Raw genomic sequence first — 24,591 nt, forward strand, 5'->3', positions numbered from 1 at the left:
ATATTAATTACAAAAAAATAAAATACAATTGAAAACTGTAGAAAAGACGTGTTCCATATCACTTTGTTCTTCTTAAATCTAAACAGAAACGTGCTGGGGCAAATGGAAGGTGGGGATGCCGAGAGATATATCTCAAAAAACTGGCAGGATACCCAGACTTCTGACTGGGAAGTAAAGGCAGAGTAAGAGAAGGTTTTGAGGACAGCACAGCAAAATCCCCTTGGCTGGCAGACTGGAATGCCTTGTTATATCACCAATAATAAATGGGTTAACCTGACCAAGAGCATATAATTTGTGCTCTCAAATCTATTACCTATTTTTATGAATGTAGAGCATGGAGTCATCTTCTTCAGAATAAAAACTTTTGTTGATGGAAGAACTTGGTTACCATAAGATTCATATATATACCCCTTTGTCTTCTACAACATGCACCACTCTGCAGGAGTGTCATATCACTTCAGACTTTTCACCTTTGAGCTCCCAGTCCTTCTTGGAACAATGCCATGCATGCTGGTCGAACACAACTCCCATTGAGAACACTGGAATTTTGCTTGAGTCCAACATTAAGAACCAGCTCTTCCTTTGGCCCAAAACAAAAAGACAAGAAGGATTCCCACTGTTTTTTATTTAACTTCGGGCCACATTATAATTCTCAGAAGTATCTATGTCCTTCTTTAAGCAGCAGGGAGACTATGCAGTCTGTGTATCCTTTTTGAGGTTCAGTCTTCTTTGCATGTGAACCTGTGCTATCGGAATAGTTTACACACCTTTAGGAACAAATAAATAATAATGAGTCTGGAGTAGATTTTGTATGAGCAAATAGGTGTCCACATTGTAACTTTAGATTTTCTTTGGAATTTTCTTATTCTGCTCCTTTCACATGCTTGAGTGGTTTCACAGCCTCATACAGTACGATTTCATTCCATCTTAATTCATCATGGCTCAAATATGTGAGCTCACAATACTCAAATTCAGGTGAGGATGAAGACTACACTATGCTGTGCTGGTGTAATTTGCTGCTAATCAGCAATTTGCAGCTTCATCAATATAATTTGTCACTTTGTGGTCGTATAAATTAACCCAGAGTCAGAAGTAAATGATAGGTACTTGATAAAAAATTAGATATACTATTCCTTTGTTAATTTTTATTAACTGTTTTTGGTAAATATCATAGCAGAAGCAAACACGATGACAAGAAATGGAATTGTGGCTTTGTAAGTGTCAGTAACAAAACAATCATTGATTATAAGAAGGACAGTTTTTTTCCCACATATGTAAATTTTATAAGAATATGTGTTTGTGACAATAAGGTTATTTGTTTACTGATGTGCCTACTTTGTATTTATCTCTTTATCTTTTCTCATTCCCATCAGACACTACACATTTTAAGGTTAAGTATCTTCCCAAAATGTAGGTTTATTTAAATTAAAACCAATTGAAACACATGAATCAGAAAAAGTAATCAGCTAAGCTAATAAGTCTAGTAGTTTGAGAAAGCCATAAAATAGTCATAGATTTTATAAAGAGTCATTTTAACAATGCGGTGTGCTCATGGCATAACACATCCTTAATAACAGAAGCAAAACTAGCTGCATGCATACATGACAAAATGTGAAAGTGCAGTCATTTTCAGAAGCAGTTTGTTGCATTTCCACACTTGATTTTGCATAGGAGTTGTGTGCTGTATTTTCAGGTGTGAAATGTGAATTAGAGATGCATTGAGAGACTGAATGATCCAAAAGCAAGTCCTGTGCAACTGGATCCTCACAGCCCTTGGCTAAATTCAGGGGACAGGGCCTCTGGAGAGCAGTGTAGAAGGCTGGGTTTAGGTTACCTGACAACTTTTACTTTAAAATGTATTTTCTGGGGGGCCATGATAAACCTATAAGCACTAGCTCTGGGCAGATATAATAAATGCGTTGTTAGGAAATATGTGGCAAAACAAGATCTTTTTTGGTTTTGAGGAACAGCCACAGTAGGTTTTCAAGGTGATAGTGGCACCTACGTTTTTTAAGCCAGCCTTTGAAAACCGATGTTTTTCACTCTATCTACACTCATCATTCATAGCTATTCCTAAAAGTTATACTTATTCCTACACAGTGGCTTACAGCTGTATATAGGCAGTGATACCACTGCCTCAGAGCTTGCTATTGGAATGTGGTTTGTGTAATATGCTGAATTGCACAATACAAATCAACAATAAAGTAGCTGCTCCCACTTAGATGCAGTACCTAACAGAGATTACGTTAGCAGGAATGAGTGGCCCAGAGAATTCTTATTTTGCAAAACTCCTTAGACGACCTTGGGTTTAAATGACTATAAGTCAGTTTTGTGTTACAGTGCAGGAGGAATAACTCCCCAGACACCTTATTCTGAAATTGTATTTTTTCATGTTAGGATGATGTCAGTTCACAATTCTTGTTATAGATGTGAAGAGGAATATGCCTGGTCTCTACTGTTGTACTGCTAGGTCAAACTTCGGCTTAGGCCAAGTCTTCCTGGATAATTAATAGACACTACAACAGTAGACATGCTAGAGTGGTACCTCTGAAGCAGCAGGGTGACAACAGTATGCTGTTAAAGACACATGGCTCCAGATTATTAAATGACTAATGCTTGACACAATATTTATTCACTTGTCATTTATCATTCCCTGAAATGTTTCAGGGTATATCTTGGCATTCAAGCATCTTGCAAGAGATTAGTATTTTCAAGAGTTTTTTCACTGAAAGTGGTTAACTCCTGTTTGTGCCTTTGGTTCCAGTTCTCTGGAGGTCATTGCATGGCCTACACAAGATCTTCTTGAGTATGTAAAGAGCTTCATGTAAAAAACTCCTCCTATGATCTCATTAGCTCTGATGGGAGGGTTCTTAGATGCATACACTGTTAATAATAATTATTGAGCCCAATGGCATGCTGTTGCTCCACTCTACAATCTCTCTTATATGGCGTTGTCTTCATAACACCAATAATATCGCAACTGAGAATATCTTGCGGCTAATAGCGTCTTTGCTTATTGCTTTGAAGTAGTGCCAGAGGGAGTAATAAAAAAAGTTACTGACATATCTCATGCTCTTAGCCTATCTACGTAATGTGGCCTTGGTCATACTCCTGTTTACAGTTTTTCTGTACATAAACAACATCAGCAATACAGTATAGTCTTTCTTAGCCCTCCTTGCCTGGCTTTTCGGTCCCTTAGAGATACTGCTGAGAGCTTTGCGGTCCTCTGTTCTTTGTGCCTGAGGCTGTTGTGCAAGGATAGCTTGCTGTGAAATGTGAGTTTGAAGTTTCTTCCTGATCTATGCTCAAACACCCTCTCTTAGATAACCAGCAACAATTTGGGCTGATATGATCACAGGACATGGCTTTTTGCCATTAGCTATAAAACTAGTTTTCTAGTTTTCTTTTACTTTTGTATTATGGTGCCCAAGCTTTTACTTCATCATTTTTTTCCTACCCAAAGCAGCTGATTCCTTACCATATTATTTCTCTTTTGTCTTGTTTGAATTTCAGTACTAGCAGATCTGGCTTATTTCAAATGATCAAGACTTTTCTAAACACTCATGACCATAGCACTGTAGTACAAACTACAGAAAGCTCATTCTGCAATGGAGAAGAAGATGGGAGTGCAAAATAGATAGTATTATGTACACAGATTGATCTTCCTGAAAAGTTGTCCAGAGATTCGTTTCCCTGAGCTTTTTAACATGCTGTGGCACTTTGTACAACTTTGGATTCTGTGTTCTTTGATAATGTTATCATGAGACTGCATTGTTTCATACCTTTAAGACACAAAAAAATTTGGAAGAATGCAAAATGAGGACTAATTTCAATAGACGTGTCTCACCCTATAAATAGAGTCAAGAGAATAATAGCATCAGCTGTGCTTGGGTTCGTTAGTGGGATCCATTAACATGACCATGACGAATTATAACCTGAGCATTGTAACACTGCATATAATAACCACTTGGCACTGGATTTAGGATGTCTGTTGTGAGCAAAATAATTTGATTGCTCTGAAGTTTATGCATAACTTGAAAGCAAAACTTTCTTATCAGAGATGTGGTGTTTGCTAATATGCTAATGACCACAGGATTTTCAAACTCAAGAGTGACAAAGATTATACAACTAACCTGTTAAGATAGCTCACAGCCACTTCCATTTTACTAGAGAATTACAGGCCTGTAAGCTGCAGAGGTGCCTGAATAAAGCATCACGTGATATTGCAAGATATCTGGAAGAAAATAATTGTGTCTGGAGAGTTTTATGAAGAATGGTTGATTTTGTCTATCAATATTTTCAGAGAACATTTTATGTATAAGTTATTGCACTTTTTTAATTGTACTTTGAGCTGCAGTTAAAACCAAGGTCAGAATCTCCAGGCCAAATTACATTTTTGTTTAATTTTATTTGCATAAAATACGTTAAGAGTAATTGTTCATTTTTTTGCTAAGGAACCTCCGTGTGATTTTGAAGTTTAGAATGAAACCTGAAGTCATGTGATTTTAATAGGTGGATTTAGCATGAGCACGCTCAAGCCTTTTCTTTAAAAATCATTGTTATGGTACAGTATCACATACAAAATGTAGTATCTTAACATGATGCAATACCAGCTGCATGTTGTCATATTCTGGATCAAATGTAATACAAACATTATTATGTAAATATAATAGAAACATTGAATACTAGAGATAATGAAAATACTTTAGAGCATTTTTTATCATAACAGAATTGTTGTCCTGTTTTGACTCTAGTAGTGAAATGAATGTTGCACTTCAGGCTATGTCTCTTAAAAGGTAAAATTGATGGTGGAACTAGACCTCATAGTTGGAGTTACAATGAAAGCACATGTTTCTGCTTCTCCAACTGCAGGACATTGCAGCATGGTGTCTCTTGGCACACACTTTCACAATTCTATGAGGCCACATTCAGGTGGTGCCTTCAGGACATTTCCACAGTCCAGCCCCTCTGCATCTTCTGGGTTGGCTTTTATACTCTTTTCCCCTTTTATTTCACAGACAGTTAAACATACATAAAAGTAGTTGTAGCAAAAGATTTGCTCTCATGTTTTCCTTTTGGGCAGTGGTCCATTCCTGTATGTGGATTTTTTAGCCATTATTTTCCCCGAAGGAATTTCAATAGTTTCTCACATTCACTCCTCTCACATTTACACACAAAACTCCAGGTTTACCCACTGTTGTCAACATATTTTAAGTCAAAACACAGCAGTATTAAACTTGCTTTCTTAAGGGACTGGTCTAGCAGTTCTTAGATGAGTAACATTTCCAAAATATCAGTCTGACTCATTACTTTCTGCCTACGTAAACCCCCTTTGAGTTTCATTTGGCTTAATGGCATTTTTCACTTCCTGTCCTGAACTATTAGAAAGTGTTTGTGGGAACTGTAAACAGTGGCAGGGTTTCCATGTAACCTTTCCAACTTCTGAGGTGGGTGATGTGTAGTGACAATTTAAGCAGAGCATGCTGAAAGGTATTGCAGTGTCAGTGATAAGGTAGATTCGAGGTAGGGGTTCAAATTGACTTAAAAATACTGCATGGCTTTTTTTACGGGAAGCATTAAAATAGGCTGTCACCCATCACAGACAGATGGTCATCCTGATTAAGAAGCATATTTCCCTGTTATTTTTACAATACAGTCAAGGCAGATATTTCATCCCCTTCCGCATTTGATTGCAGCAACTCTTTCCCTCTCTTTGTGCTTTGTTGCCTTGAGAACGCTTGTCTCCCCAGACTGCTGTCACAGGCCACTAGTCTGTGACAAAGCTCAGTCTCAGTCTCCCACAAAGCTGAAAAAGGGAAAGTCACAAAAGAGCTCTTTTTTCTTGCTTTTGAGTTTTGCCTTTTTCCTCACTGGGGCTACAGCAGGGGCTGTGCACAGCACAGGAATAGCTTGCAGCAGATGGGACTGAGGAATGCCAGAGGCAGGAGCCAGCAGTAAAGCCCCAGCTCGAGAGGCTGTTTCATGTCAGAGGTGCTGCTGCTGTTTCTGCCTTTGCCATTTCTGCCCCAGATGCTTTTGCCTGCATTGCAGCAAGTTCTTTCCCTACCTGCACTGTTTTTCCTTTGACCCACATACTTTCAGTAAAGTGCCAAGCATTTTGTTTTCCTCCTTCACACTTATGAGATTGATCCTCTGACTAAACAGTCATGTAAGCAGACTCAAGAACCTATTTTTGGATAATTCATTCAAATAGAAATAGCTGTTTTGTTTTTAGAAATATATAAATTGAAATTACAGTAACAACTCAAAGGTTCACTGATGTTACCATCAGAGCTTAAAGCTAGCTAAAACTAATTCATTACTACTAAGGACATAAGTTGAACTTCACAGGACACTGTGATAGAGTAGAAAATCCACTTGAGAATCTGAGGCTGGGACAAACCCTAAGACATACCCTAATAATCAGAGGCTTCCAAGTATCCTCATTACCTTTCCTTTCTCTTATGAAATATCCATTAAAATTCTTAACTGACAGGGATATGGGCTTGAATAGCTAAGGTTGGATCCAATTGTGAATGAGAATGCCTCAAAGTTTAGCTATCTCTACAATTTTGTTCTGCAAGTGGATTTGCTGCCCTTGCTGAGAACTGCCTCTTTCCCAGGACTCCTGATCTCAGGATACCTGTCTCCTCTTTGCATCCTACCAGAGACTCCTGCTAAGCTTTGCTGTGGACCTTTATCTAGCAGGCATTCACAGACATCTTTATCTAACAAGGCAGAGATGCTCACAAGCTTCAAATCATGTTTGTGCATTTGTCCTCCTTTTCTTAATATAGTATTATTGTAGTCAGAACATGCAACAAGGAAGAGGGAAAACAAGGTAGATTTCCTTCTCTTTTTGTTGGTCAGTGGCACAGTACCATTGGTATAAATTCAAATTATCAGATAGGGTACCTTCTTCAGTTGGGTACTACTGGTTGTCTCTGCCTTCCATAGTCTTCATGACCAGCCATCTTGAGACTTCTGGACCAGGAGACCTCAGTGCATCTGAAGGCCAAATGCTGACATCACCCACCTCCATAGGTATTTCCTTGTAATCAGAAAGATAAAGATGCTTTATTGCTCCATTCAAGGAAGGAGAAAGAAGGGAAACAATCTGTTTCCCTCCTGAAGACAGAATTGGAGAGAGATTAATTTTATTCCAATTGATGTATTTGGCTGGGGAGAGCTGGAGTCTCAAGCTTAATTCCTCACATCAAGGACCTTCTTCAGTGGCTGTTTGACTCAAACATCAAGAATATCTAGACACAGACTGTCTGTATGATAAAGTATGTCTCTTAAATCATAAAATCATAGAAACATAGAATGGCTTGGGTTGATAAGGACCTTAAAGATCATCTAGTTCCAACTCCCCATGGGCAGGGACACCTTCCACTAGACAAGGTTGCTCAAAACCTTGTCCAGACCCTGGCCTTGAACACTGCCAGGGACGGGGCAGCCATAATTCTGTGGGCAATCTTTGACAGTGCCTCTTCACCTTCACAATAAAGAATTTATTCCAAATTTCTAATCTAAATCTAACCTTTTTCAGTTTAAAGCCATTACCCCTTGTCCTATCCCTACATGCCCTTGCAAAAATTCCCTCTCCAGATTTCTTGTAGGCTCCCTTAAGGTATTGCAAGACTGCTACAAGGTTTCCTAGAAGCCTTCTCTTCTCCAGGCTGAACCACCCCAATTCTTTCAGCCTGTCTTCATAGGAGAAATTCTCCAGCCCTCTGAGATCATTTCTGTGGCCCTTCTTTGGACTCACTCCAACAGGTCCATGTCCTTATGTTGGGGGTCCAGGGCTGGATATGGATATGGAACTGTTGGAACAAGTCCAGAGGAGGGCCACGAGGATGATCAGGGGGGTGGAGCACCTCCCCTATGAAGATAGGCTGAGAAAGTTGGGGCTGTTCAGCCTGGAGAAGAGAAGGGTGCGTGGAGACCTCATAGCAGCCTTCCAGTATCTGAAGGGGGCCTATAAGGATGCTGGGGACGGACTATTTATCAGAGACTGTAGTGACAGGACAAGGGGTAATGGGTTCAAACCTAAACAGGGGAAGTTTAGATTGGATCTAAGGAAGAAATTCTTTACTGTGAGGGTGGTGAGGCACTGGAATGGGTTGCCCAGGGAGGTTGTGAGTAATCCATCCTTGGCGGTGCTCAAGGCCAGGTTGGATGAGGCTTTGGGTGTCATGGTTTAGTGTGGGATGTCCCTGCCCATGACAGGGGAGTTGGAACTAGATGATCTTAAGGTCCTTTCCAACCCTAACTATTCTATGATTCTATGATTCTATATAGTACTCCAGGTGGGGTCTCAGAAGAGTTATGTACAGAGGGAGAACCGAGAATTACCTCCTTTGACCTGCTGGCCATGCTCCTTTTGAGGCAGCCCAGAATCAATCAAGAATATAAATTCAATTTTTATTTCACTAGTCTGATTATTACCAATCTAATTTCCTTATAAGGCAGCACCACTTAAATCTCTAAATGAGATATTTATGTATATCACCTATGTTTTGGAAGTTAGATTATGCTTAGAACCTTTAAATGTAATTAGTTGTCTAGTTGTTCTTTGTATGCATTTATATCTATGCTACAGTTGTGTACAGGAAAATATAGTCTTGATGCATTTATAATCTTAACCTAAGCAAAGCAGTATGGTTTTTGGTTAAGTTCTGTTATTACTTAGCTTCACATGGTGGAGATTGCAGCTTCACAAAGTTTTTTTTCTTTGTAGTTTTACAGAGTTAGCTGAAGTCAGTCCTGGAGTAACTCCATTACATCTAATGAAATTAACTTCAGCATTGGTTTGGCACAGTGTGTTTCTATTTTGAGGTGATAAATTGTCCATAAGAAGCATAGTCTTTTACTTTGCATGTAGTTAGTTTCACAAGAATGGTAGCAATCATTTTTTGAGGCTCAACATCCTTGAAAATGTCTCTGTGGGTCATGCTGAGAATGAAAAATATTATGCATACATAGCATCGAAGACACCAACTTAAAGCTATAGTTAAAGAAGTAAGCATTCCTGCGGTATTAAAAGGAATTCATTTGAGAAAATGGCAGAAATCAATCCTCTGAGAGGAGCAACACTGAGCAAATATGTGCAAGTAAGAATGTTTAAATGTTTTCCTGTTGTCTGTAATTGAATTAGGTTCCAAGTGAATGAAGGGAAAAATAAGACTGTTCAAAAAAAAGCAATCACTAGTACTGGTTGATGGGGGTGAAAGAGAAAATGTGACAAACTGATGAATATGTGGCTCTTCTTCACCTGGAAATAAGGGACACTGGTCATGTTCAAATAAAGCCATCAAAGAAAATTTCTTCAGAATAACCTTTAAGACATTTTCATGTGAACAAATCATAGAATAATAGAATATCTCAAGTTAGAAGAGTCCTGTAAGAATCATAAATTCCAACTCTTTGTTTCTTGCAGAACTACCTACAACTAAACCATATGACTAGGGTAATTTTCTAGATACTCCTTGAACTGTGACAGGCTTGGAACTGACTTCCCTGGGGAGCCTTCTCCAGTGACTGACCATCCTGATGTACACCCTTCCCACAAAGATGTACAAATACCTCTTTGATAGGTAATTATCAATGCTATTTATTAAGTGAGTGATCAAATCAACAGCTTATAAAAAGACATGAATAACCTCACTTCACACTGATTCCCTATGTGGGTTTCTTACCCTGCCAGGAAATTCTGCTCTGAAATCAGGACATACAATGACATTCCTAATGACTAGATTCAGTTCAGAATTAAAATGCTGTAGTGAGTGTTTCTATTTATTGAATGAGCCATGAATTACACCTCTGTTCTCAAATCAAACACTTTCAAATCAAGGAAATAAGGCACAGAGCTGTTAAACTTCTATCTCTCCTACTGAATTATTTCAATATATGTCTTAGATACTGTGATAAACTCATCTTGAAATTACCCTGCTTCTGTGGGTAATTGTTCCACTTTGCAAATTTACTCAAAATCCATGCAAAGAGTAGAAACCTAATGGCAATAGCTCTCCAGTCCAATGGCTAGTGTATTTCCTGCAGAGATGCAAAACCTGGGCTTCTGTCCTTGGCCCAAAATACACTCGATGAAAATGGAAAACTAACGGAAGATATAAGAGCAAACTATTCTACAATCTGATGTCTAAGTCGCTTTCCTGAGAAAAAAAAATTAATGAATGAACCCCAGATTTGATATCTGTTTTCTACAGTGTTTTTCTGAGTGGAGGCTTTAAGGTTTTTATGACTGAAATGCAGTGCATAGTTTAGTTGGAAAGCTTGAATAAAGCATTTCTTATAGAAACAAACTTTCTTCTTTTTTTTTTTTTTTTTTGATTCTTTCCAAACTGTTCCTAAGATCAATGAGTTTAAAATCTCTTCTTTACAAGTTCTCATTCCAGACAAAATCATTTGATCACAGAATAATTTAGGTCATAAGTGATCTCTGGGGGCCATCCAGACTACTGTCCCACTTGAAAAAGGACTAAATTCAAAGCTGTATCAGTGTACTAGGGCCTTATATCAGGGCCTTATCTAGCCAGGTTTTTAAAATTTCCAAGAAGATATGTAGCAAAAAGCTGTAGTAATGGAACTGTCTGACTTAAATGCTAGCCATCAAGGACAATTTTAACTTGGAAGGACTTGGGTGTATACATGGTAAAGGAATAAGCTGTGTCCTCTGTCTGTTGCTACGGGATAACAACCTAGGCTAGCTGCTGTGGGCCGTCTTCTGAAGGAGATTCCCTTTGTGAAGCTGGAGAATCTTTTTTGGTTTGAGTTGTCCTTTGATCTTACATATTTGCAGGAAAATTCCCGTTTCATTATTTTGAAGTGTTTTGATTGTATTTATTCTTATACATGAGTGCTTGTATGATTTCACCACATGGGTTCATTTTATGCTTACTGTATAAATTAAGACTTGTTTTGATTTTGAGCCAGGCAAGTCACCATTTATTTGTGTCTCATCATATATTTGTATGTGCTTCCAGAAATCACACTGTAATCAGTTCCACTATTTATTTTGAAATTTGTTCTTCATTCACTTGCTTGCATCACTAAGAACGAAAAAGCCAACAAACTTTTATAAACTTCTGTGAACATTTACCATGAGAATTAAGTAAGATAGTGATTAATCTCTGCCTGCTTTTTGCTTTTAAAGAAGATGTGTCTTTCTGGTCTACTATTTCTCCCTTTTCCTGGTACCATACACCTCAGATGTGAAGTCTATCTCAAAACTGGCTGTTACCTTTTCTGGCTAGTGGATTATTTCTTCAATCTTCTCACAGTTCCTGTTTTGAGCAATTGGGTTATGCTCCACATGGTTTCTCCATTGCACCTTAAATTAGTCAAGTGGCCAAAACTGCAGAAATAATTTTTCTAGAGATTCTTATTTGATGTCCGTCATCTTAACCCTGAGCCCCACCCTAAAGACACTGAAATGTGTACATACTTTTTAAATTCTCTCTCATACTATTTAAGTTTTGTCTTCTTGTATTTAATTTTAATTTTAACTTTAATTTTAAATGTATTAATTTTATTCTTTCTTATTCTGTGTATTTCTCTTCAACTCATGTTTAGTTCTCCATGCTACATAGGATAATATACTTTTGTTTATATCAAATTACTTTTTTATATCATGTCTTTCAACAGAAGGTGGACTTAAATTCTGAAGGCAACTGGTTTTTAATGCATGCTCTCTCTGGGTAATTTTTCTACTATATTGATTGTGTCACATTGTGGGTGATATTTATAGCCTCTTCATCAGCTTTTCTTATCTCATGTCTGATATTCTTCTTTCTTTTAGCATCTTCTGTGGTTTTAACATAGTCTTTTATAGTTTTAAGCTTGTTAATCTGCTGCACCATTCTTTATTTTTACTATTTTTGATAGTAAAATGTTATATACTGACTATGTTATAACTGACTCATGTTTCTTTTGTGTGGTTCTTTGATGTTGCAAGTCTTGCTTTCTTGTATATTCTTATTTGTTCTTATGAAAGAGTGGATTTTTATCACAGTTGGCTTTCACCAGTCAGATATTACTCTTTTTCTCTCGAAACAATAACTATACAGGACTGGTCATGGTGCTTAATTTATTTTCAGTGACTTTGTTTAGCATTTTCAGATCTCCAGTGAGCTTATTATCAATAAAATGTGCTTCCAGGAACATCTGGAAGTGTCACAGTCATCTCTACCACTCTACAATGTTCTTCCCTCATAAGACTCTTCGAGAGATTTTTCCTCATGACTGTTCTCTTTAGGTGTTCAGTTTTCATAGGCACCGTGCACCACAGCTATGATGAAAAGGGATATTGCTAAGAGACAGTTCTGTGTTTCTTGGCCATGCTCACCTAACATGTGCCAGTAAGATTACAAAATCTCATATTCCCTTATCATATGACAGGAGTCAGTATCTGCTTGAAACAAATGGCTACTAGCTAAATGTAGCTATTGGCAACATTTAATTTTGTAAATGGAAAACCATTCTTTTTTCTTATTTATTCATTGTAGCAACATAGAAGATTTTTTTTCCTTTGGCATCCATTGAAGTTTTATGGAATCCGTTGCAATTTAGTATTAATTAATATCCACTTACAGCTAAGTGTTGACAATAACTTTCCTAAATTGTGAAATTGACATTTAGCAGCATCATTTAAGAGAGCAAGAAGAGCTTTCCAAACTACAGTTGAAAGTAAATTAACTGTGATATAAATGTTTATAACATTTATAATGTTTAGTCACTTGCTGAGAGGCTAAGGAAGCTTTTGTTACAGCTGGAGACTTCCACATGGATGACATGAGATACTTCCTCCACAGTTACCTTGCCAGAAGTTATGTTTTGCCTTAAGTATTTCTATTTAAAAATACTTATTAATTTAGCTTGCACAGTTGGAACTAAAATTCTGTGTACCAGGGCCAGTGTGCTCTAGTGATTTCTCTTTTTATTTCAAATCATAGAATCATAGGAGAGTTAGGGTTGGAAAGGACCTTAAGATCACCTAGTTCCAACCCCCCTGCCATGGGCAGGGACACCCCACACTAAACCATGCCACCCAAGGCTCTATCCAACCTGGCCTTGAACACCGCCAGGGATGGAGCATTCACAACCTCCCTGGGCAACCCATTCCAGTGCCTCACCACCCTCACAGTAAAGAACTTCTTCCTTGTATCCAATCTAAACTTTCCCTGTTTAAGTATTAACCCATTACCCCTTGTCCTATCACTACAGTCTCTAATGAAGAGTCCCTCCCCAGCATCCTTATAAGCTCCCTGCAGATACTGGAAGGCTGCTATGAGGTCTCCATGCAGCCTTCTCTTCTCCAGGCTGAACAGCCCCAACTTTCTCAGCCTATCTTCATATGGGAGGTGCTCCAGTCCCCTGATCATCCTCGTGGCCCTCCTCTGGACTTGTTCCAACAGTTCCACGCCCTTTTTATGTTGAGGACACCATACTATTCATCAGGGACTGTAGTGACAGGACAAGGGGTAACAGGTTCAAACTTAAACAGGGGAAGTTTAGATTGGATATAAGGAAGAAATTCTTTACTGTGAGGGTGGTGAGGCACTGGAATGGGTTGCCCAGGGAGGTTGTGAGTAATCCATCCTTGGCGGTGTTCAAGGCCAGGTTGGATGAGGCCTTGGGTGACATGGTTTAGTGTGAGGTGTCCCTGCCCATGGCAGGGGGGTTGGAACTAGATGATCTTAAGGTCCTTTCCAACCCTAACTATTCTATGATTCTATGATTCTAATTGCACATAATACTCCAAGTGAGGTCTCACGATAGCAGAGTAGAGGGGCAGGATCACCTCCTTTGACCTGCTAGTCATGCTCCTTCCTTTAACAACAGGCTTCTGCTTTACTTTGCTACCCACTGTGAAGGGGTCCCAAGCAAGAGGTTTAGGGAGACTGGATATCATACTGAAATAGCAGGTATCTCTCTCCATCAGACCTTGTGTTCATTTACTAAGTTAATACTGTTACTGTAACAGCTGTCATACCCTTAATTTACACATTTACCCAACGGCTGAATCTTAGGCCGGTATTTATGTTATAATATACTTACAGAGAGCCCTCTAGCCTATTTGCTGAAGAATCTTGAAATGGCATTTGCCTGAGCTATGAAAAGCTCTAAAGTTCCTCCAAGGAGTTTGTTTCATAGAGAAGGGGTTTAATTCATTCTACTGACTGGGGGACTGGTCTTTTCCTACTGTGTTTCAGGGAGAGGAGCGTACATTAGATGTTTCTCTTTTTACACCCTCATCAGTACTCGATAATTGCTCTGTTAAGGCATTCCCTCCTGTCAGTAAACAAGAGAAGAGTCCACAGTTATACTAAGTAATTGAGTGGGAAACTGCCAAAGCTTGTTTGACTAAATCCATAAGGTTGTTGTGGAAATGTATATTGTACAGATAAGCAGCCACGAACTTCAATATGGAAAGTAAATGGTGTGCCTTTCATAGAGGGGCTTAAAAATGTAGTTAAATTAACCTCCTTGTTATTTCATTCTGGGCAACAAAAAGTGGAGGAATGTTGTATTTAATAAATGACCAGGACATGAACTCTAAAGTTTTTCTGCTCATTACAAATGTTTGAAGATTCTACTTTTCTTCTGTTTAAAAAACCACGTGTATGATATTGCTGTGGTTATGATTATTCTTCAAAACACAAGATGTGTCTTTTCATCATCACCTTTGCACCACTAAATGCATTATGAATAGATAAATTTATACAAGTCCAACTGTATTTTTAAAAAAGTCTGAATAAAATCTTTGCACAGGCAGTTATTTAGCCAGCTCTAACATTCTAGCATTTTCCTTCCTTCCTGCTTGCCTGCCTGCCTTCCTGCCTGCCTGCTGTCCTTCCTGCCTTCCTGCTTGCTTTCCTTCCTGCCTTCCTTCCTTCCTGCCTTCCTGCCTGCTCTCCTTCCCGCCTTTCTGCCTGCTCTCCTTCCTGCCTTCCTTCCTACCTGCTCTCCTTCTTGCCTTCCTGCCTGCCCTCCTTCCTGCATTCCTTCCTGCCCTCCTGCTTTCCTGCCTGCCTTCCTTCCTGCATTCCTTCCTGCCTTCCTTCCTGCCTGACCTCCTTTCTGCCTTCCTTCCTGCCCTCCTGCTTTCCTGCCTGCCTGCTCTCCTTCCTGCCTTCCTGCCTGCTCTTCTTCCTGCCTTCCTTCCTACCTGCTCTCCATCCTGCCTTCCTTGCTGCCTTCCTTCCTTTCTGCCTTCCTTCTCAGAGGAGTGTGACAGAAATGTGTCAGGTACTTCAGATCTTTCAAGACATGGGTAGAGATAATTAGCTGTTTATCTGTAAATTGCCTGTTTATCCAGCAGCAAAAAAATGACCCCTTATCAGGAACTCATGGCCCTTTTAGCAGTGGAATGTGCAGACAAAATCTGCAGCGAGGGATTTATCTGGTGATGTTACTTCCATGGAATGTTTCTTTTCTGCCTATAAAACTGTTCCTCCCTCCCCACACCTTGCCATCCCTCCACTCACACATGTCTGCATAGTCCTACAAGTCTCTGATTTACTGCTTTGATTGAAAACAGCAAAGCTAAAGATACTTGCAATTAGAAAATTACATTAATGTCAAAGTTAAGAAATAATTTTTTTTTTTTTTTATCCATTTGCTTGTTTGTTCGTTTTTGTTTTCCTCTGTTTTATGTGCAGATTTTCATAGACATTCTGTTATAGGGTCATGGAATCATAGAATGGTTTGAATTGGAAGGGACATTAAAGGTCATCTAGTTCCAATCTCCCTGCTGCAGGGAGTGGTACCTTCCACTATGCCAGGTTGGGCAACCTTTTCCACTGTCTCACCACCCTCACAGTAAATAATTTATTCCTAATATCTAATCTAAATCTGCTCTCTTTCAGTCATTACCACTTGTCCTGTCATTGCTTGTCCATGTAAAAAGTCAATCTCCAGATTTCTTCTAGGCCCCTTTTAAGTACTAGAAGACAGCTTTAAGATCTCCCTGGAGTCTTCTCTTCTCCAGGCTGAACAAGCCCAATTCTCTCAGCCTGTCTTTGTATGTTGAACACAGTACTCCAGATGGGATCTCAACAGAAAGGAGCAGACAGGCAGGATTGCCCGGATATACGTTAAATTTATAAGTAAAATTTTATAGGTAAAGTTCCTTCAGAACATAAATGATAAAAATCAATTGACAACTTCTATGCTGGGTATGTAATTCTGGTGTCACAGGAAAATTACAACCCTTTTGCTCCTTTTCTGTCCAGGTAAGTCTCCAAGCCTGCCTGATCTCTGTTCCTGTCATTCTGTAAGCTTGGCCATTAAAGTATCTGTGGCATGAAAAGAATTTTATCAACACAATAGCAAATCTTTAGAGCTCTAGGGATATCTCTAAATAAGTCTGTTCTGGTTATCATTAGGCATGAACCTCATATGCGGAATGCTTCACTAGTGATGAATTTGACTGTCCCCTTTGAATGAAATGGTATTTATTTGATTTACAGAGACAATGCCCGACAGACAAATATTTCAATCACTTGGCTATATCAGAGGTGTTATCAGAACTATTCAGGTGTCATTAAATAATCAAGGAGAAGAATGCTGCATTATTTAAGATAAGTTACTGTAGAAATTAGAGAAGAGATGAACTATATGTGATGGATGGAATAAGCCAAGGCCTTTTCTGACATATGCAATTTTTATTATTGCTAAGAGAAGCAAAGTTGTGAGTAACTATCAAGAGAGAAAGCTGTCCTTGAACTTACCCTGATATTTTTCTTCTCTTTCCTTTTTGCTTTATGCTACTTCCCTCTTGAAGAAATATGTTGTATTGCTTGTGTATGAGATGAACACCTACCTCCAGCATTTGCAAATTATTTATGTGTACTGCTGTTCAATAGAATAGGTGGTTGCTCAATGTTTTGCATAATGCTAGCAGTTCTATATAAAGAAATAATAGATTTCACTTTGGTTACAAACTGAAATTTGAAATATGGTCTTTATGTGTTTCATCTTGCATTTTAGGCATCAGTAAAGGCATGCACACAAGCAGTGCTCATGGCGTGTCTAAGACCTTACAAGCGATCACTATTCCTTAGTCCGTGCTGATTTGTTCTTCTGCCCATGCCCTTGTTGGTGTTTCTCACATGGAGTTTCAGACAGCTTATTCTGGCTGCCAGCTTCTTCTCAGATGCAGTTCAAGGCATTGAACATCAGCTGTAGAAGAAATGTTTCCCTTGGATAAGAGCTGGTATCCCCAATAACAATATGTCTTTTTTTTTTTTTTTTTTTTTCTAGGAAAGCTTGATTTTAACTGTTTAGTACATTAAATAAGCTCTAGTGTCTCTTCTGTCACTGGGTGCTGACCTTGTCATGGGTTACTCCTGGCCTAGTTTTCAATTTATTTCTAACACATTTCTAATCTCAGTTGTCCATGATAAAACATGGGATTTGGAGGCCAGAAACTTCATTGTCATACCTGATTTATTTAGGGGCTGTTGATATTGAGCCTCTGAGTTATTTGTCCTTCGTCTGCCCACACACGCACTGGAAATGGGGAAAAAGATTTGACACAGTATGGTAGATGCAACAATGAAAAAGAAAAATATTATTGGCAGATGTGTTTGGTCCAGTGTAGTTGTCTCAAGTGGAAATGTCTAGCATCTTGTGGTTGTCAGAGGGAAAATTCACATCTGTCCAATACTGTTTGAAAACTACATCCAAAAGCTGAATATTTCATCATTTCATTAACATATCTACCTAGTGTTACTATATGCTTCCGACAGATTTTTACACAAAACAGAAAACAACTGACATATGACAGTGATGTGTTTGTCATTCAGTGTGTCAGACCTCTAGTGTATGTGAGATACAAACTATTCAGCACGTGTGCCATGTGCTAGGAGGCTTCTGGGGAGCTTCAGATCCACTCTGTGCTTGTTGTGGGGTCGATCACTGCACGCACAGTAAATCCAGTGTACCCTGCGAGCCCCAGACTCATTCTGTATGCAGTAAAGGCTGATGTATCAGTGTGCAGGGGATGTATCCAAAATCTCTGCTGCATAGGCAGGAATCTCAAACAAATACAGAAAATTCTGCCTGGAAGAATTTCTAAATGTAAGAAAAAAAAGAGGCAGGATAGCCCAGTGACGTAGTAGCCCTCATACTTAAAAGACCTACCCACTTCATCATGTAGGACTACATCTTTCTTATATTCTGTATGAATCTCTCTTATGGGTCATTTTGCATCCCCCCTTGGGTGAGCACCATGTCTGTATGTGAAACTAGACCTTGAGCCTACATAATCTCTTGTAGTCCTACCAGCATCAGTGGAGGGTATGCTGGTTTGCTTCTGTCCCTGATTTGGCTCCATTCCCTAGCTTCTTATTAACTGATTTTTTTTTTTAATTTTTTTCCCTTTTTTTTAAAAAAAAAAAAAAAAGAAAAAAAGAAAGCAGTCACAGAATAGTAAATGATAATAATAGATTACTGCACGGATGCATGTATCAGCATATGTTTGTTGCGGGGATGTGAGAGACTGAACTGTGGGACGACCTCCCTGACATTCTCCAAAGCCATTTTTCTTTTCCCAGGCTTTTTGGGAGGGCGTTTGTCTGGGGGGGGAGGAATTCATTAGGTATGCTGGGGAAAAGATTTCTCATGTTTGCTTGCAGATCTTTATAGCCTTCATGGAGTGGGATGCATGGTTCCCATAAATATGTGATAATGATCATTTGGAGTGTGAATGTTAATTTGTGTAATGGTTTCCCAAAATATGGGCCATGTGCCTGCTGAGTATGTCTTATTTTAAAATAAATGTGCATACATAATACACACACAGACACATGCTGCCTGCATATGCATCCATAATTAAAAAATCTAAAATTATAATTTGTTTTTGAAGGAGACAAAGCAACAGCTCCCCCAGTACACTCGTAACCACTGAGCAGGAGCCCAGCCGTCAGGATGGTTTTGTGAGCCCTGCCAGAGATCACAGTCCTACCCGGACAGCTGCAGCTACAAAGCACCCCAGTGACCTAGATTCAGCTGTAGATTACTGTCTGCTTTGGCTTGTGCCTCCCATCGCTGCACCAGGAGTCTGATTTTGTTGCACAAGCTAACTTGCTTACTGCTCTGACCTATTTTACCATAGCAACCTGGTTTGCTGTACCAGAGGCAAGAAAAAGCGCACAAGCGACTTTTTCAGGATTCCAGGATTAAGTTCACTCTCTGCTCCCTTTTTTCCTTCTTCGCCTTCTCCCCCCGAATGTGCTTAGCAGACATGACGAAGAAGAATTGACACTTTCCAACAGCACTGGAAGCCAGGAAAAGATTTAGGGAGGTATTACTTATGTACGTCTAATACATTGTTCATCCTGATGAATGTTTTGGATTTACCCTTCTTACCCCGGCAAATTTAGCCAGATGCTTCCTTTGTGCCAAATGTCTCATCCTGATTTTCCCTTATCCCCATCTCTTTCCCCCAATATCCTTCCTAGTTAGCTTTCATAAGTATATTTCATTATGTTCTATGTTTTTGATTTTCTGATAACACATGAATAAGAGCAATCAGATGCTCAGGAATAAAACTGCTTTCACTATAGTGCGTTTCTCTGTTGTCCATACTTTTTTGTGTTTACATTGGTGTATGTGTTAGAAACAGGAGGAGGCAGCTTAGAAGCAGCACTTTGCAGACATTAATTTAGTCTTTTGTAGACATTATTCTGACTGGGAAAAGAAGAAAAAGATAACCCAAAACATTATGGATGACAGTGGTGAGATTTCAGAAAATCAAACGCTGATGATTTTTCAAGACTTGTTCTTTTTTTTTCAGTTGCTGAGGAAACATTTCATGTTTGCTAAGCTTGGAGATGTGCATGAAGATATAGGCATATGCAAAATTACACAAAATCTCAAGAAAGTCAAAAGAAGACAAGTGTTATGAAAGACATTGGCTTTTCCCTCCATGTTTCACGTATTTCTTAGAGGCTGTTAAAACACTTGTACGTTTTTGCTAGCCAGCCAAAGGAGCTTTGCTGAGCACCTCTGAAGCCCAGCCATGACTCTTCCTGCTCTCATTTGTTCTGGGAAAGGCACAGTCAAGCTTCCAGGCATCAGAGATGCACTTAATTTCACAAAATATTTTGTGAATTGTTTTGCACCCCACGCAGAGTCCCAGATATTCACAAATCATTAAATCTATGAGTTTTCTGGTGGCAGTGCTCTCTGAGTGAGTGGCTTGGTTTTGGCTCATGTCCGCTATAGACACATAGCTCCTGGTTGTGTTGTTTCATTTATTTTTAGTGTCTAAAACACTAGTAAGTGGGTTGATGTTTTGCTAATCAATGCTGGTATTGTATAAGACTCAAGTTCCATATCTCTCCCAGCCAGCTAGTGAAACAAAGTACAAAAGTGGTACTACGTAAGGCTCTCAAAAAATAATACAAGATGCCTAAATGGTTCTGATGTAATTGAGAAGTACATCTCTTGACATTCCTCCTTCAGAAGGACTGTCGTTATCTCCAGGAATGTAGATGTTTGAGCTGAACACCCTCTCAAGCATTTCAGCTCTCATACAACGGAAAGTTTTCTTATACAGCTGATGGCCAATGCCTTGAACTGTCTGTCAAGAAGCTGGTGGCCAGAGTGAGCTGACTGACCCTATGTGTGAGAAACACCACAAGAACATGGACAGAAGAATGAAATGTCACAGACTATGGAATAGTAATCGTTTGTGAGGTCTTAGGTGAGCACTGCTTGTGGGTATGCCTTTACTCCACAGTAAACGGGAAGCTGTGCTGCAGTCCTGCGAACACAGCTCTCCTTGACAATATGTAGCAAGGCCATATCTGGGCTTACCTCAGGGTAGCGTGTTGTCCCACGTCCTCAGAATGGAATGGAAAGTCAGATTCTATATAGGTGCATTTTCAAGAGGTTTCAAACTATAACTGCAAGCAGATCATATATAATAAACCACTCCAGAGAGGGAAGAGAGGCAAAGATGAACGCACCAAGGTCTATTACATTCAGAAAGTTGTAGGCTTCTTGTCAAAACAAAAGATATTTAAAAAATAACATCACTGCTGCCATTTAACCCTGTGAAAAGACCAAAGCACCTCAGGTCTTATACTTTATTGACAACTCCTCCCCAAAGAAAATAAAAAATTAATTTGAAAAAAACCCCATAACAATTACCACTTCCTCACTTCAGCATTTTGACATTTGCCATAATTTCCACTAAGTTGGACTAAAAGTCATCTACTAATTCTTGTCTAGAGGATATAGACCTGGCTTTTGATACAGACAGGACTGATGGCTGCCAGGGCCAGCAGACTGCTGTTGGTGGGCTGCAGTCATCTATGCCTGGACTGCTTCTGCACCTCTCCCTTGTCCTTTGCCAAACCTAACTGTGACTAGCCCTACTAGAATAGTGTAGTACTTAGCTTTGATGAAAGTGAATATCTGCCTTAATTAGTGTAAAAAAAAATGAAATTCCCTCTCCAGACTTACCTAAGCCAAATTGCAACAGGGCTTCAACAGAAATGGAAGAGACACTGAGCTGGCAGCCGTCACTGTGTTCATGGCACTGTAAGTCTGAATTTGTCTTTGTCCTTTAGGCTGACCTAACCTACATGGTCAATATGGAAGTCAACAAGAAAGTAAACTATAATGCAGAAGGCATGAAACCTCAAAGACAGAATGACCCTTTCTCAAAGAGTTCAAAGACCAAAACCCCTATATTCATCCAGAGGAATTCAATTTTCTAGAAATTGGACCTGAATGTCAGCTTCAGGGCTCCCTGGAGGATTTAAAAAACTCTTATCTGTAAAGCAAGAGATATTCTCTTTCACGTTTCCACTGCCATATGCCCTTCAGTTATTTCATAGGCTGCATGGGGTTCATTAACCAGTCTTATGTATGGACTCACCTTAGTGAACTGGTCATTTCTTTATTGCTTACTGGGGCTGTAATGTTCTTAACCACAGGAACTGTTAGATTGCTTCCAATACGAAGAACCATCAAAGGTGCAGTTTGCCAAATATGGCTTTTAAGGAAGAAAGGGCATGTAGCCTGAGTTGAATTTCAGTGGTCCTAAGCACTGAAGGCTTTGTCATTGCACAGAACCTTGAAAACCACCTAAATATTAGGTTTTCACAGGCATAAGTGTTGTATTTTCTATCATTTCTCAGGTGACGTTCATGGTCTGGGCAGCAATATATCATACCCTTACAGGCCATATTTATCACTTCATTGGAAAGACTTCAGAAACTAAGAGTTATAGGTTGTTTACAGGTAGGTGTAGGAATTGTCTCTCACAAATAATTCTCTCTTACCACTGACCAGAGAAATATCTACCCAAAAAGCTGTCAGACTGAGTTTTTGACTGGGAATCTTCTTATGGCATAGAGTTCCTCTAAAGCTAAGGAACATGAAACCACCACTGTGGGAAACAAAAGTTGGTATCAGTTGCAGAGATACAGCAGAAACATAATAAAATTACTAAAAATCAAAGACAATGCCCTTTTTTGACTTCCTCTGGAAAGTGAACTGAATCTCTTTTGCTGAGTGTGTATTGAGGGGATAAACTATAAACTGGAGATGTTAATTTATGGATGGCAATTTTACTGTTCTCATGCACCACAGACAATGGCTGCAATCTACATTCCCCAGTGCACATCACCTTTGATCTGGAACAGTCTTTTAACTAAATGTCCTCATTCTTATTCATGTTTAGAAGCCAATGTGTATAACTTACTACTTTGCATAAACCAAAGCACCTAGAGGCTCTAGGTTAAGTCAAGAACATACAAATGAAGTTTTCCAGTTCTATGTCATATACTGGTGAAGATAAGCAGTTCTTTCAGCTTTTTCTAAGCACATAGTTACAGATAAGTACATAGCTAGAAAAAGGCAATGGCTTAATTAATTAGAAAATATAAAAAGCACTAGAGAGCTGTGGAAATGGAAACAAAGGAGAATTTGGCAAGCAGAAGTAATGAAGCTGGCACAGTAGGACTTGCAAGAGAGAGGTGGGAGGGAATGGAAATACAGGTCTCAACAGTATGAGAAGAAAGATTCTCAGCTCGGAACAGTGAAGCCAGAGTTGGAAGATGACACTAGTGTCCAGTGTTTATAAAGATGTGCAGCTGCTTCTGCTTGGGCAAATCTTATATAGCTGCTGGATCTGCCTAAGAATGTCTTCTTCCTCTGGGATTGTGTGACATATATCAGTGTTGGGAAGAGATAGAGCCTCTATTTCCATCCCAAACTGTGTGGTCACACAGGACAAGGAGACATATATCTTGTCTGAATAATAATTTAAAATAAATTTAATTAAATAAAGACTCCTTGTTGATTTTTATTCATGCCCTCTGTCTCCAGCTGCATCTAAATCTACTCACATTTGCCAAAAGTCCTTCCACAGTACGTAGAACTGTAATCAGTTATTAGATTCCAGTTTTCACAGAGTTCCATCGTATTGTTCATAGGGTTGTAAGCTACCAACATATTGGGCTTTACATTTTGACTTTTGTACTACAGGTGATCAGTTAACAAAGAGTTTGTGGGTCAGGGTCAAAGGGAGAACAGCTATGGGGGACATTATTGTGGGGATCTGTTACAGATCGTCTGGTCAAGAGGACTCTGTGGATGAAGCGCTCTATAGACAGATAGGAACAGCCTCACGCTCGCAGACCCTTGTCCTCATGGGTGACTTCAACCATCCTGATATCTGTTGGAGGGACAGTAGGGGCCGGCACTAGCAATCCAGGAGGTTCCTCGATTGTGTGAAAGACAGCTTCCTTCTGCAAGTAATAGAGGAGCCGACAAGGAGCGATGCCATGCTTGACCTCGTGCTCACCAACAGGGAAGGGCTGGTTGGAAATGTGACGCTTCAGGGCAGCCTTGGTTGTAACGATCATGAGATGATCAAGTTCGAGGTCCTCAGGACAGTGAGAAGAGTGTGCAGCAAGCTCACTGTCCTGGACTTCAAGAGAGCAGACTTTGGCCTCTTCAGGAGCCTGCTTAGTAAGGTTCCATGGGAAATAGCCCTAGAGGGCAGGAGGGACCAAGACTGTTGGTTGATATTCAGGGATCACCTGCTACAAGCTCAAGAGTGTTAATTCCCGACTAGAAGGAAGTGCAGCAGGAGGGCCAGGAGACCTCCTTGGATGGATAAGGAGCTACTGAGGAAACTTATGGGGAAAAAAGAGGTTTATAAAAGGTGGAAGCAAGGACAGGCGGTCTGAGAAGAATACAGCGATGTTGTCCTGGAAGCTAGGGACCAGGTTAGGAGAGCTAAGGCCCAGTTAGAATTAAACTTGGCTAGGGATGTGAAAGATAATAGGAAAGGATTCTATAGGTACATCGTAAATAAAAGACAGACTAGGGACAACGTGGCCCTCTCCACAAGCTATCAGGAGAACTGGCTGCCCTGGATTTGGAGAAGGCTGAGGTTCTTAATGACTTCTTTTCCTTGGTCTTCAATGGCAAATGCTCTGACCACACCACCCAAGTCTTGGAAGACAGATGCAGCAACTGTGAGAATGAAGACCCTAGGCCCACTGTAGGAGAGGATCTGGTTCTAGACCATCTTAAGAACCT

The sequence above is a fragment of the Psittacula echo genome (genome assembly GCF_963264785.1).
Source record: "Psittacula echo genome assembly, chromosome: 4".
Classification (NCBI taxonomy): domain Eukaryota; kingdom Metazoa; phylum Chordata; class Aves; order Psittaciformes; family Psittacidae; genus Psittacula; species Psittacula echo.